Source organism: Mycteria americana, chromosome 4, assembly GCF_035582795.1.
Source record: "Mycteria americana isolate JAX WOST 10 ecotype Jacksonville Zoo and Gardens chromosome 4, USCA_MyAme_1.0, whole genome shotgun sequence".
Taxonomy (NCBI): Eukaryota; Metazoa; Chordata; class Aves; order Ciconiiformes; family Ciconiidae; genus Mycteria; species Mycteria americana.
Window position 1 is genome coordinate 37,467,795 of NC_134368.1, and position 19,433 is coordinate 37,487,227.

Sequence of the window (19,433 nt, forward strand, 5' to 3'; positions counted from 1 at the left end):
GATAAAACATACAGCTAAGGGATGGGGTGGTTCCTCGAGCAGAAAATGGAATGGCTGTGGATGATTGGGACAAATTGAGAAGACAGAGGAAGAAAAGTCTTGAATCACAAGGCTGGTGGGAAAGAGTTAGATGAAGTTCAGGTAATAACACAGCAGAGAAGCGATTGTACAGGGCTACACGAGGATGATGAAGATACTGGGGATTGCAAGCAGCAGCAGAGACTACCAACCTCCTTAAGTCTGTTCTCCTCCCTTTCTTGGGTTTGATCCAAGATGAGAAGTGTGAGAAACATTAGATACTGTACTGGATTTTCAGGTCAGGGTATATTTGTCTTTGTAAGTCTAGTTGCAGCGCTTGAAGGCAGAAGCCTTGAGTGTGATTAAGCATCCCTTTCTTGACTCATTTTCAAATGCAGTGATACTCTTTCAGCCAAAGTGGATTGGGTTTTGGCATAATTTGGGATCTCTTTGGACTTCAACTGCAAGCAAAACAATGTCTGGTTTCCGTTTTGAGCTCATGGTCCGTAGTATAGTTTCACTCACTCTTAAGTTTTTCCTGTTCACTTGTGACTCCTAAGCAGAACAGGTATTTTCCTGTTGTCTCTCTGAAACCATTCTCCTACGACTGTTTGGGGAATAAAGTAAATGTGTAGATGCCAGCTGTAAGATAAAATATACCTGTGGTCACATGTAAAAAAGCCCTAGTGTTGAGAACACATACACTGACATGTTACACTCAGCTTTCTTTGGAACCAAAGTAAGCAAATAGGATTATGCAGTGAATTAGAATTAATTTTTCAAGAATATACATATAACCATTCCATAAACCAACTTAATAATGCAAAAAAGATGCAGAGAATGATAATAACCTAGCAGTCCCTTCCCCTTCTCTTTCCCAACCTCTCTTTAGATGAAATCTGATTTAATAAAATAGTATCTGCCAATACATAACAGCTCGACGACTGAATTGCTTTGTGCAAATACTCTGCTATTGGTGCATGATGTGATGCCAGCCTAAGTATTCTTAAACAGTTTTAGTAATATCCACACAGGAGAGTTGTCTAGATTTATCAAATGAAACTGATTTGAAAGCTATTTTAGTCCAATGAATTTGATTTCTTCGTGCAGACAAACTTTCAGTTTTCATGCAGCAACACCATACTGCTTTGAGAGTGGTAAGTACAAACGCATGTAAACATAAAATTAATGTCACACCCAATCAACTACAAAGCCAATCGATAAATTGGGAAAGGTGATCCCTTTTGAAGACCAGAGTAAATATATGGTGTTTCTGTGGGCTCTGATACCAGTTTATCAGAGTACCTCACCCCTGTTAGGTAGTACCAGCACAACGGTGTACAAAGGAGAACTTGGTTGTTACTTGATTTTAGAGAAGGGGAAAACTGATTCTGAGTGTCTTGGTCAGGAGTCCTGAGATAACACTAGGTCTCAAGGTCATACCTGAATTTCTGCCTCTTTATAGTATGTTAAACTATTTGGTAGTACAAGGAACTGAGCTATCTAAATCTGGCATTAGATGCAAGCAAAGTTGACAGTTGCCCAAGGGTAGGCAGATGTGGGTGGAAAAATGATGTCCTGAAGAAGGAGTCGGGGGACACCCACACACCAGGCAGACAGACCCTCCAAATCTCAGGTTATGCCAGCAGTGAGGTGGGGGCATTGATGGGGTGCAGGTTAGTTGTTTTACCCTTCTCTCTTCTCCCCAGGTCAGCAGCACCATATATATGTATTTTGCAGGTGATGAGGAGGGGAACAAGAACAGGCTGAATACTGTGGACACGTAAGTGCGCAAAGAGCTGAACTAGACCGTGGCCTCCTGTTACTGGGATCAGGGAACTCACTTAGATTCAGTACCGTGAGCCTCTCTGAGGCAGCAGTGTCTGTCAGAGCCCTTCTGCCACCACTGTACAGTTGAATTTTGACCCCTCCAAAGGAGAGAGCAAGATGTGCTGTTCTGCTTCATCCTCAGAGCAAGCATGATTCAGCTTTGCCTAGACTGCTGAGAAATGCTGAGCACTCAGGACCACCCATGGTACAATGGGGCTGCCAGGGCAAAGTCAAATCCCTGGCTATATGTAAGAAGGAAACAGAAACCCTTGGACTTGCATCACTGGACTTCAGTACTGTACTTAGGGGCAACAGTTAGACTACGGACTTAGGCAGGCAGAAAATCCATGATTCAGACAACCTTAGTTAGCGGAGCTCAGAGGAAATAAAACATGCTTCGAGGCATTGCCTTTGGGAATGTTTGTAATGGCTTATTCTGCACGTTTCAAAAGACAGGCAAGGCATTTAAATGGAATATTTGTTTTCTGAGGATATTCAGGATCAGAAAGAAGTCATGAAGCAGTAAAGTAACTTCATAAACAAAATATTCCTAGCAGATATGCAACATAACATAAAAGCATATCACCCTGTGTAACTTAAAAGTTGTCAATAACTGGTCATCTTCAGAAATTTAGCATTCTTCTTGCAACAGAAAGAATCCCTTTCAACACAAACAGATTTCAGGACAATGTAAACAGGTTTCATGGCAGCAGTAGCTCAGGAATCGAGGCAATTTTCCCTACTACTCCAAGAATGTTATAAAAACATGCCCGAGATGCGAAAGTTCATGTCTTTGGAAGTGGTCCATGCCTCATTTTATCTACCATTAGCTGATCAATGCCATCCATTGATAAATCTGTGCCACCCTAATCCGGAGTGGACCAGGAGAGCCAGGTATCATGTCCTAGCTGAGCTCTGCTAGACTACAGAGTGGTGTGGCCACCCCACCCTTTTCACTCGCTGTCCTGGAGCTGATGGCAGAAGAATTTGAAAAATCTACACGATGGATTTGATGACCTGGATGAAGTACAGTATAGGATGTATATGCATAAAATCCATGGATTCTGATGATCCTGTAACAAAAGAGAGTGGTTTATAGATAAAACATATAGCCAAATGAGACGTGTGCTGGAGGGGTTCCATCATGAAGTCTCCTCAAAGCCTGTAAGATATTCTCCATGAGATCGGGGCTGGCTGTAGGTAAGAGTACCCTGCCTGGGCAGCAGGGGAAGGTGCGCCGAGGGGCTTCAGGTCATGGAGACATAACTTGTTCCCCATTCAACTCTGTAAGTCTCTTTCAGAGCTACAGGAGCTGTCTTGTCCTTTCTGCAGACTCTCTTCCTACTGGTGGCTGAAGGGACAAGGTGAGATCAAGCAGCTGATGGCTGTAAACAGCTTCTGTGAGCCAAGGTAGGTAGACTTTGCCTCCCACAGCTTGCCAAGGAGATGCTCAGTAGCTGTGAATTAACTACATTTGGGGTCATAATGAACTCTCTTCAGTTCTCAAAGCCATGAGGGGCTGCGTGGCCACTTCAGTATTTCTGTAGTAGCCACAAGTGATCCTAGAGACAGCTGGGTAAAATTGTAATTATGAAATTGCCTACAGGTTGCTAAGTATAGACGTAGCACAGACAAAAGGCTTCAAAGCAATGCCTAAATGTCTCTCAGTCATGCTTAACCTTTGGTGACTAAAACCCCTGCCACGTTCCCTGCCATACATGTGTATGACAATTTTCATGTCCTCCCAAGCTTGGAACAAAAATAACTCGGAGGCAAACAATCTCTACGTGTTAATTTGAAATTATTTTCTCTACACCTGTTGGACTAAAAGCTGTATTTCAATCACGTAAATTACGCCAATAAATCCTTTAATGAAGTAATTTTCTAGAACAAGTGGCTATTACAACACTTGTAGGGAGGTGGGGAAAGAGCGGCTTACTTGAAATTCAGAGTTAAGATCCAGTTTAAACTGTTGGTGGCTCTGAGGGAGGGAGAAAGGGAGGGAGGGCAAGACTGGGTGTGAGACAGGCTTAATCAGATTTGGCTTCAAATCAGATAGCAGTGTTGGAGCCCTTGTGGCAGTGCCCTGTGTCAGTGATCACGGCTGTCCACGGTGATACTGGGAAGGCATGCGCACCAGTCCAGCGCGGCTCAAGCAGTGCCAGTAATAGCAGGGCACAGAGCAGCTGAGGACATGCAACTGCTTTTCCATCCAACGCGCTGGAGCAGCTGACATGGACTTTGTGGTGTCCATACACTCTGGTGCCGGTGTGACAGAGGAGGGGACGGTACCTAAGCTAGCCCAAAGCCTGCCACTGCAGTGTTAACTTGTCACAACTTCTTTCAGAAATTTGACTTGGCAAACCTTAGGCTGCTGCCATCTGATGCAAGGTAGTTTTGATTCAATAGGAGGAGTTGTGGAACTAGATTTATTGTTGTGAAACCACAACAATATGTATATAGTCTAGTACCTAGCGTGGTGACAAGCTGGTGTTACGAAAACCTTTTGAAGCAGAAGATGGGATTGGTGCAGAGCAAGTGTTCTTGCAACTGCTGAGGCTGCTTCTCCACCGCATCCAGTCCTTGCTGGGCGCAACAGACAGATGCCCAGCTGCATGCAGGCCTGGGTAGGGAAAAAGGGCACTCCTTGGGTGTCCCAGGTGAAGCAAAGCTGGCCAGATACCCCGCTTCAGGGAGCGTTTCACTGGTGCGCAGGCTCTGCTTTTTAATTGCCTGTGATTTCCAGGATTAGACCCTGGACTGTGTTCTTGCTGCCTTCAATGAGAGCACGACCGCGATAATTCACCAGCAACAGCAGCCCTGGAGAGCTCCCTGTATTGCGGCCGCAAGAGCAGTACAGTTCTATACGTCATCTGCATTTTAAATACCTATCTGTGCTGTCCTGACTGCAGAGAAACCAAGGTGTCAGGTAAGAGTATGTGATGCCTGAAATGCACCTGCAGACCAAGGCTGCAGTGCAGGCAGAAGGAGGAAAAAGCAGGTAGAGCCTCTTTGCAACACTGAACTTACTTTGCCTTTAGGAGCCAGGAGGTTTGAAGTGGCTATACTATATATGATATATAATACTGGCAAAGAACTTATTTTAAAGGGCAGTCACCCCTTTGACCTGTATTATGTGAATGAAGCATAGCTCACTCAAATGGCAAATCAGCAATATAATTTTGAATTAAATATTGAGCGGCCAGTAGCGCGTAAGAGGCACAGAGCATGTGCGGGGTGTGGGGCACGCTTGTGTGCAGGGGCATGCCTGTGCTGGGGATGGAGAGGGGAGCAAGGAGCAGGGAGGGGCAGGCTTGATTGGATGTGAATAATGGGCTTGATTTCCAAGCTTTTCATCACGAAGCCTCTTCCAGACTGAAAACCTTCCTGTTCTTCCTGTCTAAAAGCAGATTTCATGGCAAAACAATTCCAAGACTTTGGCTGTCATCCAAACATACTTGGAGCTGTAGTATTTTAGCTGATCGGCAGGCTCTTTTAATTTTTCTATCCTGCAGCCAAGATCTTGCTGTATAAAGGTAATCCCCAGTTCAGCTTTACCATCTGAGATGACTTTTCCTTAGGAAGGAGTGCTGTAGGAAGAAAAGCGCTTGGCCTTAGTCAATCTGGGATTTCTGTAGACTGCTAATGGATATTAGGGAAACACCAGTCTGATTTTTATATATAGAGAGATATATATCTCAGATATATATCAGATATATATATATGACTCCTAATAGGAGTTTAACAAACTGGTAATAAGTTCTGCCCCAAAATAGCGGGTGACTGATATTTACATTAATTTCTGTAGGCAGTGGATAGGGAGAGTCTTCCTTGTAGAGGGCTAAGTAATTTTGAAATATTCTTGTTTATTAAATTATTGGAGATTATTACACACCTTCATTGTAAGCAATAATAATGTGGGCTTGTGGGAAGAAAAGCCACGTGATGGCAAGCCCTGTGAAATGAAGTTGCAAACTGTGCTGTAGCTACTTCACTTTTTGGTCTAGTCTGCATGTGTCTTGAATCGTTTTCTGTTTAAGGGCAGGATCCAGAAACCCTTATTCATAAAGGTAACCTGACTGCAGGCAACAGGATTGCTCCCCGTAAGCTATACTGTCTGCAAGAGCAGGATGCACATACCCTGAAATTACAGCAGATTAGTTGGATGGTGATGTATACATTCAAAAGTACATGTTGAATTTATTCGGGTCTTCTCAATTTGTTTTTGGATTCTTTGAGTTCAGCTCCCTTGTTCTTCACCACTAAAAGCCGGGGAGAAGACAGCATGGTGAGCACAGCTTTGCAGGGCTGCGCCTATACCCTGTATGAGCTTAGACCAGAAGAGTTGCTTCTGCTACTACACCCGGATGGTGCTGGGCAGGTGTTGCATGTTTGCAGCGAAAACAGAAAATTCCCAGTCTTTTTCTTTTCTTTTTTTGGGATGGGTGGTGACAGGAGGGGAGCTCATGTCACTAAAACAAACAATAGTATAAAAGGATTTTAAACCACTTTATGCATGACTTTTTCTGGATGTGGATTTTACCTCCTACTCTATCTACACTGCTCAGAATCTCAGTTAGATTTTGTGTCTGTTCTGCTCACAGATTATTTTGCAAGGCCTTGGGCTTTGATTGTCAATGCATGTTGCTTCCAGAAAACAGTAATAGTTGAAGAGTTGCAGTGGTCTGGATTACAGGCATCTACATTAGCTTGTGTTGACGACTACTTTATTGTATAAATTCCTATATAGTGTCTGTCCTTTTCAATGATTGGCTGCGGGGAGGCTGTTTTGCCTTCAACAGGGTGGCATTATTTTCTGCAAAGCAGCAAAGTTGAAACGTGTCCATGTCCAAAATTCCCCTGGGCTACCTTTTTTATAACCCTAGGATTGTTGTACACTTGCACTAATGTCTCATGATGGATTGTACCAAAAAGACCTTTTCAGTGACATTCAGAAGAGACAGCTTTTTTTTTCTCTCTCTCTCTTCTCTTTGTTTTCTATCTGGCCATAACTTTGTCACATTCATAAGAGGATTGCTGGCTTTCCAATGACAGCAAGGTTCCCACCATGCACACTTAACTGGGTGAAATCTCTGTGCTTACTTTTAACCGCTGTCATTACTTCACAGATTTTTGTAAACAGAGAATGTCAAGTACATGAGGAACTGCCAACAGTTGCTTTATAGTAACCTGGCAGGATTTCTACGGTCTCCTGAAGGGTAAGGATTTTCAGTTCATGATCTTCTCTTTATTCATGAGGCAGTTTGTGTGTTTTTAAAAAAATAATATTTCTGTTCAAACTGAACATGAGTCCTATTCTGCTTGTGAGAAAACCAGCTCAGGAAGCACCACTGTGTGTATAAAATAAGTTTACATTTACTTACTTTTACTTCACATCCTGTGGGGCTGCATTTGGCTTCCTTCCCTCTTTCCTGCCCACCCTTCCCCCATATTTTTCAGGTAAATCTCAAATCTGACATGTTTTTCCCAGGATCCTGTTGTTCCTGTGATAATCTCTGCTGTTCTTCCTGTGTGCAGCCTAATAACATCTCAAGCCTGTTCCAGCGGTGGGACAACTGTCCATGGAAAGCCACGTAAAGGTCTCCAGACCTTTACGTGGCTAAAGGTCTCTACTAAAGGTCTCTTATCACACAAGTGGTACCCAAGTTTTTACCCAAACCTTGCATCTAGGAGTCCTTTTACTACTGTTTTCACCTGAGCTTTACAAGGTCTCCACTACATCTTCGTTTAGCACTGTGTCATTTTTAATGGGTCATTAAAGGAAAGCGATGCTGCTTATCTATCTCTGCCTCCTTCTGTAATTTAGTCTTCCTGAAACTCCAGAAGGTCTTCATGCTGACCAAGACATTTGTCCACAGTAGATTAATGTAGACTGGTGACTTTACCCTGGAAAGAGACTAATTTGAACAAGTTTCCAGTATATCTATGGGTGTTCAAATGAGCTTAAATTCACTTTTTTTAAAAAAATAAATTTTTCAGCACAAGTGACACCCCCCACCTTCCAAGTTTACCAGAAAAATTAATTTATGAAGGGACAAAAAATAAATGTCACCACTGGAACTCCAGATTTCATCAGTTTGAAGGGAGAATAATTCCTGGAACTCAGTGCTGTTATCCTGGGGTTTTGTAGTCACAAGGGGCAATCTGGGTCTGAACTCCAAAATTTGCATCTCACACTCAATTATTGTTAACTCCGGAGAGTTTTTCTGGCTTTACGCCAATGTATCTGACAGGTCCTAACACTAGTTCTTATTTTTACAACTTTAAGGAGCCCCTGATCTTCTCATCCCTGGCAGTGTGCAAACAGAAAGCAGAAAAGAGAGTCCCTTCCCTCCTCGGATAAACTCTGACCTAATTTGGGCTAATCCTGGGAAGGGCAAGTGCCGCCGAAAGCTGCTGGGGAGCTTCGAGAGGAAGAGGACACAGAAGAGCTTTGTGTGACAATGTGACATAAGTCAAAGCTTAGTCACGTATTAGCTCAGCATTGATGACGTCAGCCACTCTACACTCAGCCTTAGCTTCACTCCTTCCGATATTTTATTGTTTTGGAGATTTTTTGGATGGAGAAAGATCAGATAAAACATCAGCTTCAACGCATAATTCTGCTTAAAGTAAGCAAAAATCCCCAGAGCACAAACTCCCATCCTAGCAGTTTTTGCCTGAGCATGGAGAGTGTAGACCTTTTTCTTGACAACCATAAGAGAGAATCTTTTTTGCTTGCTTTTGTTATGATCATTGTACAGAGGTGAATGACCATGTTTTGCGCTCTGGCTCCAATTGTACTGTGGCAATCCTGAAAGGCTGCAGAGGGCACAAAGGTGCGAGTATTGTTTTAGAAATAAGAGGTCTCAATGATAATGTATTAGTAAGTAGGGAAAGCCCAAGTGTTAAGTTCATGATTTTGCTGTGCACTCCAATGTGAAACCTGCTAGCTTTGATGCTCAGTCAACACTGTGATTCAAGTTGTGGTGTCCCTACATCATTTCTAAGGATGTCTGCGAGAAAAGAAATTCAGGAGTTTGTTGAGCTGTGAGCAACAAGGGAGTAGAAAAAGTCTGTGCTACAGTTGGAAGACTAGTTTTTATGGACTATTATTGCAATAATCTTAGATATCAAATACATTTTCTACAATGAAAAAGGTCAAAGCTGACAAAGTAAACTAGAGTACTTACTCTGCTTTGAAAATTGTTTTATCACTTCTTGTGTTCTTTAAGAACAATACTTGATATTGGGAAATGATTAAAAGAGAATGTAACAGGGAATGGGTGGGTGGTTTCATTTTTTTTTAGCTAGTACTCAAGAACTGACTTCAGCACTAAAGGGAGTTACAAAAATATCAGCTGCAGCCATCCATCCTAAGTGGAGCAGCACAGCCAAGTCTGGGGAAAGAGTGTTTTGCCAGGGCACGCACTTACCAGCGCGGACGTGGCAAGACTCCTTATTTTTCTGGGTGAAATAAACCATGCTAGCTCTTTTGAGTTTCATTGTGTTGACACCAGGGACCCTTGCCAAACTGTGTTGATATTGGTTGTATCTTTTGCCACCTTTCCCTGAATTACATCAGGGAAGTTTTGCAACACAGATCTGATCTGTTTAATTTGAAATAGAAGAAAAGATCCTTGGTTTTTCAGGCTTATTCTCTAATGAGTAGGCACCAGAGTAACAGAACAAATACATACCTTTACCTTGCTACTTTTCACTGAAGTCTTAGTAGCAGGCATAAGGGCAGAAACATTTCTGGGTTTTGCTCATATTCTTGGTAGTCATTTTGCTGTCTGGGCAAATTAGTGCACTTCTCTTTGCCCTTCTTTCTCAATCTGTGAAATGGAGATAATGTTGCTCTGAGATTTGAGATGGCTGGGCAGTGCCACTGCAGGCTAGATCCCAGGGCAGTTTCAGAAACCTAAAGGAGTCAGCATCACTGTGACTTAGTTGGAAAAGTCCCAGTTTGGTCTGGGTATGTGTCAGCAAAAAAATTGACCTAGGAGGGTACATCTGAAACTATGACTTTTCCACTAGTGATGATAATGCCGTGAAATATGAGGGAAGACGTGCGTTGTTAAAGGAGATGTGCTTTTGATGTAATCAGAGATGTGTCTTGTGGTTGGTTCTGTGGTAGCTGTAGATCTGGAAGGAAATTAGGAAATGTGGTTGTGAAAGAAAAAAAGATGTTGACCAGAGCACTAGGAGGCGATTACCCTCCTTTCTATAGGAAAACAGGAATTGACTGTTTTCTTTAATGATTGGAAATAAGATATATTCAACTTCAAAGGGAGTTCTTGAAAGACTGGCTCAGTTATACCAACCTCTCTCTCCTCAGTCACACTCCAGCCTGCCCTCTGGGCAGCCCTGTGAAGTTGTCCGGGGTTTGTTTATAGCCCTACCACCTCCCGTCTAAGACTCAGAGGAGATGCTGCAAAGATAACTGTACCTGCAGGCAGTAGCTGCACTGTGGGAAATTTTCTTTCTGCCAGAGTGGAGGCTTGTAAGCACCCATACTATTGCTCTCTTTCCTCTCTGCTTTGAAGGGAACAGAGTGTATCTGAACGATTCCGCTTTGCGCTATATGCAGATCGTATGGTTTCTTAAAACTACCCTGGCAGCAAAACCAGATCAGACAGTCGCTGCAGAAGAGATTTAATATACTGTAGGGCTTTGGTCTAACATGTTACTTGAAAAGTAAAAACCCAGAGAGCATTTATGGGAGAGATAGGAGAATGGTGTCCTCACAAGTACTTGCTTCTAGTCCTCCATTGCCCACGTGAGCCCTGCAAGGACTCTGTGCCAGAGCTTTTGCTGCGTAGCCGCTGGCTGATGTAGCTGGTATACTCTCAGTTTCTCTCTGAATAGGGCTTGGGGTAGGAAGGGGTCATCAGAGAACCGATGCATACAAGGAGTGAAATTATAGCTGAAAATTGTCTCCTTTCACTTTTAAATCATTAGGATTTGCAGGCTCCCATTGACTACACTTGGCTGGCTACACAGCCTCCAAGAAGTTTCTTCATATACCAGAAACTTGTGCTGACACAGAATGGGTCAGGACTTCCTCTTCTCTTTTACTGCATCACATGCGTAAGAGGCTGATGATCCATTGCACCATGCAGTGGAAGCAGGTGGCTTCTCCTGGCAGCTGCTGCTGCGGATCTGTCTCCAGGAGTTAGTCCCAGAGTTACTCCTGGGTTGTACCTCCGTGCAGATCAGAGCTCGCCTTGATGCAGGACGGTCTGGACCAGAGCCTGTCCCTCTATCTCTCTGAAAAGGGAGGAGGGGGAGGCATAACCTCACTCAATGTAGGGCTCCAGTTTTGTAAGCTGTAGCACAACGGAGAGCTGGGCTCAGGGAGCACGCTGGAAGAAGCGTGATGCTAGTGCTCGTGCTGTGGATTCTCCCCACGATGTCTTTGCGGCTTTACTGGGGTGTGCTCGGTCCCTGCAAAGTGGCGGCCAGAGCTGCTGCTGCTGAAGTGTGTCACATTGATGTCGCCCCTGCTCCCAAAAGTTTGTTGTTCAAATTCTGATCTGAAGCAGGAAGGGAATTAGGGATCGATCTTTTTCTTGCGTGTTTATTCTCCCCTCTGTATGTCCGGACTGCTGCTTAGAGCAGGAGACAAAAGGGTTTTATAGCCTAGATTTGTGCAAGGGTCAGGTACGGCCCCATCTCCCAAATTCCTGATTTCTGCATCAGGTGTTATTTCTGTTCCTGTTTCAAAACTGTGATAAATACTTCAAAATACAGAGTCTGTGCACTTATTTTTCCAGTGCGTCCAAACTTTTCTGACCTTACTGCAGTGCATAGGTGTCTTTTGCTTCTTACCCTCTTTGTCCTCCTCTGATGGCATTGAAAGCTTTCTCCCTTCCTCCCACACTCATGTGTAAATTACCTGAGTTTATCTGAGTGCTTGAAGCCTAGTCAGGGCAGTTTGGTCTCAGGATTGCTGTAGCAAAACTTAATCCAGTCAGACCTCAGACCCCCTCCTTGCACCACAAGAGCTCTCTGAAGCAAAAGGAGTTCCTCCTTAAAGGCAGCTGTAGTATTAGTGTTGTCCCCAAAAAATCAGGGTTCTTCTATCCAGTGTGCGAAATGCCAATACAAACAGAGAGCAGAGGTATTTTATTGCATATTTGCGCAGATATGGGTGTCTGTCTCAAGACAGCACACCAAGCTTTCAAATTAACAGTTATTTATACACATATTCAACTTCCTAATACATACGCAGTGTTACCCTATTAAATGATTGGTTAAAATCTCTTCGCCCAGCATGTAAATTAGTATACACACTTAGTTGTTCTTCTTCAACTTCATCATTTGAGTCAACGGTGTAATTGGGGTAGGTGGTCCGTGAGTTGGTAGTCGCGATCTCCCCCTGCCAGAATTACCTTTCCCCTAGTTTCCTACCTTTTGGAGACCTAAGCAGTTCTTCACAGTTTACTAACTGGGCTAGTAATACCTCAGTTAAACTTCTGCTTTTGACAGCCACATCCTGCTTATCAGACGAAGGCACATTATTTAGATAAGATTAATTTCTTGTCCAGCAAGGGTAGGGCTATACATCTTTAGCAGCAGTGTCTCAGGACAACTTAGATCGGATCACAATTTACATTTAATTGTTATAACATCAGGATATCTTTGTACCACAGAGGACAGCTCAGGACTTCTTGTTTCTTTGACACGTCCTTGAAGAAACATGCCCGTGCATGTAAAAACCTGAACAAATACTATTTTTCTTGGGCTTTCACAGGGAGCACGGATGAATGTGTGGCTCAAGCCCTTGCTGTATCAGACTGCTCCGGCGTGAAGTGCATACCAGCAGCATGGCTGTAAAGTGGCAAAGCTATGAAACACCACTGCAGAGAGAGGCGGTGAATTCAGAACTTGGCTGCTCCGTCCTTTCTGAAGAGGTGTCAGCCCTATAAACAAACCTTTCAGCACTAAGTTCCTCTCTCCAGCCAGGAAAGGGAGGGAATAGCCCGCCTGGAAACAAATTAACCCTAAGCACTTTTCCCCTTTCCCGACTTATTAACATATACAATTCTTGAACTGACCCCAAAGTAGATTTTTCACCCAGAAGAGAGGGCAAGTGCCAAGGGTTCAGTGGACTTTTACCACTATGTTGAATTTCTGTGGAAGACGGTCTGGTTTTGATGGCTGCTATCAGCAGTGCAGAAACATGAGAGCTGCCTTTGGACGTGGTGGGTTTAGAGTTGGGGGCTAAATCTCTGATGAAGTTCCTACCGCTATGTGCACCTGTGTTAAGGAGAGAGGAAGCAAGAAGTACATAATTACCAGACAGTTACAGTTAAAAATGGAAAATAATTTCCAACCCATCATCTTTAAATTACTTTGTAAGCCTTGCAGGTTCCCAGCTCCGCTGTCTGTAAACACCACGCCTGTGTGGTGTGGATGTGAGTGGGTAACCATACAAATGAAGCATTAGCAATCCATGCTGAATAAACTGGTAGAGCTAATCCAGGGGAGCAGGAGCTACTTAAATACCTTCTTTCAACATATTACCGTAGCTCACATTTTGTTTGGGTAGTCACGGAGTTTTTCCTGCTAGCTGGCCTAGTCAGGAGGTAAGAGACTGTGTACAGAGCGATGTAAAAGGGTAGATCAGAGTGTGGTTGCTACCTATGGAGACTAAAGGCTTGCTTGGAGATGTAGTTATGGCTGTCTTCACTCTCGTGCTCTCCTCTCCTGTTGTGCTCTGGCCAATCGTGTGTGATGGACCATGTCACAGCTCTTAAAACATTGCTCTCCTATCCCCTTGCGGGTATTCCCTCCAGGCTTTTATGGTTTTGCAGTGCTCTCTCCCCCAAGGGATAGTGATCAAGTGCCCTACCACTGTTGAAAAGCCGCAATCGGCTGAAAATCGGCATTGCTTTTTCTCTTGTTCACCTCACCCAAGCCCCAAGTCCTCGTCCTCCTGTGTGCTTGAGATTTTTGGTTTGTTTTGCTTGAAGTGATAAAGTCTTCCTTATAAAATCCAGGGTTGCATTTTAACCTGTTAGGACCACCATAGAAAGGTCCTAAATAACTGTGAAGATGGTTGATGGTTTGCTAAAACATAACACTGTCAGAACAGCCCTTCCTATCAGTCAGAAGGCATTTGGGGCCATCTGTCTGCAGCTCTAACCTAGCGCTATAGTTCCCACTCCTGTCTCACTGGAGATTTATTACTGATCCTTGTAAAGTGCTTTGATGGTAAAAGACTTTAGGCGTTTGAGATACAGATAATATTATACTCAGAAGTCATCAAGCACCTATCTGTAGATGCTTTGCACTAGTTATTTTCTAATGAAAATGGAAGTGTATTGCCTGGCAAATGGTAGCATAACTGGTAGGGGGGTAGAAAAGGAGTAAGGAAGCTTGCCAGCAAACCTCGTGAGTCCAGGGGTTGTTGAGCCTTGCATTGTATAATTGAAGTTGATGCTGGGTTTGGATGCGCTGATCGAACGTGACCTTCCACAAACAGATGTGAGGAACATAAGACAGCAAAATATAAACATTTGGATGAGCTAATATTACAGCTTTTCCAGCAAAATAATGCTCAGACACTTGGTGTTTCAACAGGTGACGTAGACACTTGGTCTTTCAACAGGTGACGTGCAAGCAGCATGGCGTGCTTGTGCATGTATGAGGTTTCAAAAATTAAGTTGCTGTGTAAGTGAAGCTGAGTAGGGGATTAGGGAAGAGTACCCTGTTACTGCAAAGGGTCGGTGTGATTACATATATCTTCAGAGGCTTAGGGGTGATTGAGCTTCACTTTGGGCTCAACTCATTATGTAGAAGAGAGGATTGCCAGAAAGAACAATTACTGATCCTAATTTCTTCTAGAACTTAAAGTTTAAAGGACAAGTTTAGTCTGTATTCTCATAAAAAATGTTTGCAAGCTTTCTGAGGAGAAAACTGCATGCTTTCTTGAAGGAATTGGGGAGCAGTCAACTGCACTGACATACAGTATTTGGTATTTGACTGTGCCTGAAGGCACTGCAAGGTGTGGGGTGCTGCAGAGAGTAGACAACGTTGGAAGAATTCCCTGGAGTTGGAGACACCTCTGCTTTTCCCTTCCTGCAGGACGGTAGGGATGGCACTAACCAACTTCCCATCTTCTAATGGCCACAAACGGTAAGGAACAGCCCTCTGTGCTTGTGCAGTGGCAGCCCTCTATGCTCGTGCAGTGGTGCTGGCTTGCAACTCAAAGCAAAAGCAAGTCTTTGCTCATTGCTCATCTGCTGCTGTTCCCTTGCAGGTGACCCACGCTCAGTTCTGCACAGCCTGCTACACAGGGTCTTAGATCTGCCGCATCGGAGGAGAATAAAGCTAAAGCATGGTCTGGGGCACAGGGACTGTCTGAAGAGCTGCACCGTGCCGCGTTCTGCTGCGACAAGGAGATAAGTGGCCCCGAAGGCTGAGCCTCTCCAGCTTCTAGTGACTGCAGAGAGGGAACTGCATTCATTGCACTTCTCAGGTCATGCTCATTCTACGCAACGATGCTGGATGATCAGCTATTCAAAGCCATCTGGACTCGTTTGTCTATTTAAGTAGAGCTCTGGGCTAATCTTGCCAATTACCTAATCGTCTTGTACCACTGAGAACAGTAGCGCAGAGATGTCTCTGTAGCGCTTATTCATTTGGGTGGGTTTTACGCACTTCATACCTATGCTTCCTTTATTTTGCTGCACCATGTGAGCTGCCTGCAAGGCCTGGGGGAACTGAATGGAGAGGCTCTGGAAGGCTTCTCTGGGTCAGGGTTTTGCACCCAAGGTGCAGGATGGAGGCTTTGTCACGAGAATGATGACTTTCCCCTAGCTTGCGGAAGGGTCCTTGGTTTTCTTTCCTTATAACCTTGCATAACACAGCAGCTGCTCATGAAGGTTTTCATTTCTGATTTCTCTCTCCTGGTTTGCAGCCATGCTCCTGAGAGCCAAATTGGGAGTGATTCCCAGTCCAGATGTGATAGTAGCTCTCTGGGGGACGCTGCTGCCCTGCTGCAGACAGAGAAGCAGAGTACATGGATGGTTTTAAGCAACCCGTGATGTTGGTCTCAGGAGTCCTTGCTGGCTTGCTCTTTTTGTTCAGTCTGGGATTTGGATTACCCAGCAGCGCATGTGTCAGCTCAACCCTCTTACGGGTTACATACCATAGTCCTCTACAGGAGCCTCAGATAAATGTTGTTTTAAACACTGCATCTTTCAACTTGGTCCACAATTTACCAATGTGATATGCAACCTGTGTAAGACTGATCATTTCTAATGCTATAGAATAAATGTTCATCTCAAGGCTGGCCTGTCGTCCTGGTGTGGGAGATGTGGAATAACTGTGCTGGGTAGCAGCGTAGCGGAGGAAAGGGCTCTGCCTGGGAAATGCGGTCACGGTGTGACAACAGCATGCACACTGTCAATGCACAGACTCTCTCTGGAACAAAAAACAAGTTAGGAAGTAATGATTGAGATATTAAAACAAATTTTCATCAAGTAATGGGTTTAACCTGACAATATCTTCTTCCTATCCACAACCCAAAGATTTTGCTGTTGCTATTGACTTCACCTGGAAAGCACTCTGGATATTATCAGGACAAGTAGCCTGATGAAATTTAGGATGGATATACCATTAGATGCCTGGTGCTTTAGTTATGATGTTACAATACTGATAAGGTGTGTAGTCACTACGTCCTGCACTTATTTGCAAGACTGTTCAGTCAGGGTAAGATACCGATTGCATTCTGCTCAGTTGTGCAGAGATCTTTTGACTAAACATCTCTCCATAATCTTTCTGAATTTCATTCGCACTATGTACTTTCAGGTGCTGTACATATAAACGAGAATATTCCCCACTTTGTCGGTCCCTTGGCAAACCTGGGTATTGGTTTAATATTTTTTTTCTTTCCACTCAACTCAAGTATTCTTGTCACTTGTGAAATTTGTAGCAAGTCTAATATTATTAAATATATGTAGTTTTCTGAATAAGTTCTACTTCAAATGTAAGCACACAAACTGTGTATGAATAAAACAGATACAGGAAAACGAAAGTCTACAACACAGCATCATGTTGAAAATGAATGTTTCGTAATCATCCTGAAACACAGCGTATGAGTTCTGGACTTATTTCCAATAATTGCAAACAGGAGAAAGAATTACTAATCCTGACTAATGTGTCCCAAGCAAGTGCTTTTCTATGACCTGAAGGACTGAAATGAAATCCATTTGTTTGCTTGCTTTGGAAAAGAAGCAGTTTTTCTGCGTGGAAGGAAGCAGGACAGAAATATGACTCCTGGGGAAGAAAGAGGAATTTAACAGGCCTGCAAATCCCCCTGATTCTCCCCACTGACCACATCTTCTCATTCTTGGCCCTCTTCCCACTTTGCAAGAAAAAAAAGGATGCTAATACCAGGTTTTATAAAAAACCCCCACACTTTCCCTAACTGAGAAGCCGAAACACTTTTGTGCCAGGAAGTTACTGAAAGAAGGAGCAAGCGTACATTGAGCTGAGCAAGGGTGTCTGAGGAAGAAGAATGAACTCTCTTTTTTTTTTTTTTTTTTTTTTTAATTAGGGATTTAGGTCTGGATTTGGAGTTGCTGGTTCAAAGAGGAAACATTAAGCAAATTGGAGATGGCTTTCTTTTGATCAGACTTTACCACGTGGAAAGCCAGGGGAATCTTGTCCTGGATTTCAGTGGAAGTAGGGCTGCGAGAGTCAGACTAACCTGAGAGGCCCTCAGCACCAAAAGTTACCTTGTTTCTGTAGGACTGGGAGTCATTTGTAAAGAATTTCAATGCACAAAAATAATTACATAAATCTTAAAGTTGGAGTGTTTTCTGAAAGATACAAGTAGCTTCCTATGAATTTGAAACAGTATTTTTGACCTTTCACTTTGAATTTGTTTCATGTTTTTATTTCTTAAGGATATTTAACCAATTACTTTCACAGTTGCGGTCTCAAATGAGTAAAACACAAGACCCTCCCTCCAAAAAAACATATCTAGAGTTCTGCTTCCCTAGATTTAGACTGCTCTTTTTTCTAACCAGCGGTGCTACGCAATTGCAATTTGGTGAGGAGGCCCTTTTGTATTTGCGTGTCCTGCAGAGAAGTCCCTGCTTGGTGCCACATGGTCTATCAGTGGAAAAGCTCAGTAATGGTTTTTTCGTGCGAAACTTCTTTAATATCATGAAGAGTTTGGATACTTGAAGTTTTCAAATTGTCAGAGAGACTTGGTCAAACCCATTTGCTTTGGTACTGTAAAACTCTGTGGGAATCCTTTATGGATGCTGAAGGGAATCTTTTACGTGCTGGAGAACTTGCATCTTAAGACATACATATTCTTAAGTTGTATGTGCGTTTAAAATCTGATCATACCAAGGGTAGATACTAGTGTGGAAAACTAGTGCCATCTTACTGTAGATAAAAACTCACTAAGCAGCAATAGATCTTCTAGGCAGTACACTGCACCCGCTGTGAATTATTAATATCCTAATCTAGATTCTGTTGAAGCTACAGGAAAGACTTTCATCAACTCCAGAAGAAGTTGAATGAGGCTATTAGCTGGCCCTAGTGTTCATGTGCGTACGTAATCACGCTAAGGGACTGCTAAAAATTGAGTGCTGGCTTATTAGTTACTATAGTGATAAGGAGGAGACCATTACGATGTATGGCCTGTTTGGACTGGTTGAAAAAGGTTGAAGACAATCTCTGCATTTCCCCCCGCGTCCCCCACTTTTTATTTCCATTTCACAATTCTTATCAAATTAACCTGTCAGAAATGTCCTCATGGTTTGCCACCCAATGCTACAGTAGGCGATAAAAGTTTCAGGGAACATGGGTTGCCATGCTTTAGCTGGGTAGATTTTCCTGAGGTTTAGGATGACGTAGCTTTTACTTTGTGTTCTGAATGACTGCACGATGCTGCGGGACACTGACACGTTTTTGTGGCATTCTAGGCAAGCTCAGACCGTCTTCTCATGGGAGGGGAAACTCCTTCTGCACGGGGCAAAGCCATGCCCTCCACCGCTTTCCGGGAACGTGATAAAGGTCCTTTCATCCCTGTGAAAGCAAGATGTCTGATAACTCAGCATAGTTTGTGGCTGTGGTTGCTCCCAGGGTTTATAGCCTGGGCTTTGAAAGGGGTTTTTTTTCTGTGCTTAGTGGGGTAGATAACCGTCGAGAGGAAGTTGCATTCTTCAAGCCTTTGAATGGAAAAAAGAGAATACGGAGTGTGCCGAAGGAAAACGAATGAACTCCTATTTTTACAAAGGTAAAAGACATCTTTCAGTGTCAGCAGTTACCACCGACGGTTCAAGATGAGTCCGTGCATAGTAAGAGGGACTTGCTGCAGGATGCACCTGGTGTAGCGTTGCTTTCTTTGCAAAGGGGGTACAGAACATGAGGATGGTGTGTGCTCACCCGCAGGGCTCCCTGCGGCCCCGGCCGAGGGGGTCATACGCCAGCTGAAGGCAGAGCGGAGCTGTGCCATTACAGAGGACGAAGCAATTGCCATGAGGGGAAAAATATTATCCTACTTTCTGGAAAGGTTACTAGCTCTTGGATTTTTTTTTCCTTTATTTTTTGTT